Raw genomic sequence first — 1,494 nt, forward strand, 5'->3', positions numbered from 1 at the left:
TTTGAAAATTGTAGAGCTTTAGTCTGGGTTGGAGCCACCAACCGGGACTAAAAGGTTAGTCCCGGTTGATGGCCCCAACCCGGACTAAAGGTCTAACCTATAGTCTCGGTTTGTATCACAAACCGGGACTAAAGGGGCTCGTGGGGCCCTGGCCTGACGGCAGCCTGTCACCACCCCTTTAGTCTTGGTTTGTGACGCAAACCGGGACTATAGGTCACAAATGAACCGGGACTAATGATACCATTAGTATCGGGCCGTAATTGAACCGGGACTAATGAGGTGAACGTAAGGTCGTTTTTCTACTAGTGATCATTGGCGATGTGGGACAGTGGAGGCAGCGCGAGGGTATCCAGGTGTGATTCAGCCCACAAAAATTATACGGGAAGGTCATATTCCTGTAAACATGTGCGGGGCTGGATACAATTATACATGATTACGTATGGATTTACAGCAACTTTTGGAGGGATATTTTTGCCTCAACTTTCCATAAAAAATATTTTTTATGGACAGGGGAGCTATTGGAGTTGGTGTTAGGAGGGTTGAACGAGTCAATTCTTTCTTTGGTTAGACGGACCTTTTTCGCTGCTCCACAAAACAATCAAAGATTAAAATCACGGGAGAAACAATTTGGTGGTGGCCTCTCCCAGCAACTATAGCGGCCGGCATAGCTGGCAGTTATGGTAATTTTTCCGGCATGAGAGATGATTTCTAGAGATTGTTATTGATCTTGGAGCTGTTCGGAGGAATTTTTGAAGGATTACGCGGCGACAGACATCGTGTAGCGGCGAGGTTCTCAGGCAGCTATAGCGCAGCTATTTTGCAGGAGATTTAATTTTGTGCCAAAAATCATTTTTTAATTGTTAGAATTCTTTTGAAGTTGACTCAAAGGTACATAGTTAATGAAAATGAGAACCACTTAGGATTGAAAGAAAGTCTCAGGTGTGGAAAGTTACGGCCCATTTGGTCTGCTTTGTGGCACTGACATGAGCAACCTGCTCGGACCAGTCGAACTCTCCATCCCACTCTGTGGTGCCGCGGTCGTAGTGGAACAGCATGACGTTGACGTTGTGGGAGAACTGAAAGCGCTATTTGATGGCCATGGAGTTTATACATTGGAATCAAAGGATCCTATTCATCTAGTGCCTGATCAGACAAGACAACCGATGAGCATGGAGTTCATATCCGAAACTGTTGCTCTTGGTCACAAAATATGAGAAACCACTCCTTAGAGCAACTCTAACCGATCTGCAATAACCGGTTAGAGGAGTAAAACCGATCCCCAATCGGCGTTAGAGGAGTAATATCCTCGGCCACCTCAGATACCCCTAGTTTTACTCCGCTGCCAAGTAAAATCCCACGCCTCTCTAGCTCTCCTCCTCCCCCATCCTGCCCCCCACCCGCCGTTCCCCGACCGCCCCTCTCCTCCCAATGGCCAGACAGTATGGCCGGCGCTCCCCGCCGCCAATCCGCAGCTTGGATCCGCGCCGCATCCTC

Source organism: Triticum dicoccoides, chromosome 7B (assembly GCF_002162155.2).
Source record: "Triticum dicoccoides isolate Atlit2015 ecotype Zavitan chromosome 7B, WEW_v2.0, whole genome shotgun sequence".
NCBI classification, from domain to species: Eukaryota; Viridiplantae; Streptophyta; class Magnoliopsida; order Poales; family Poaceae; genus Triticum; species Triticum dicoccoides.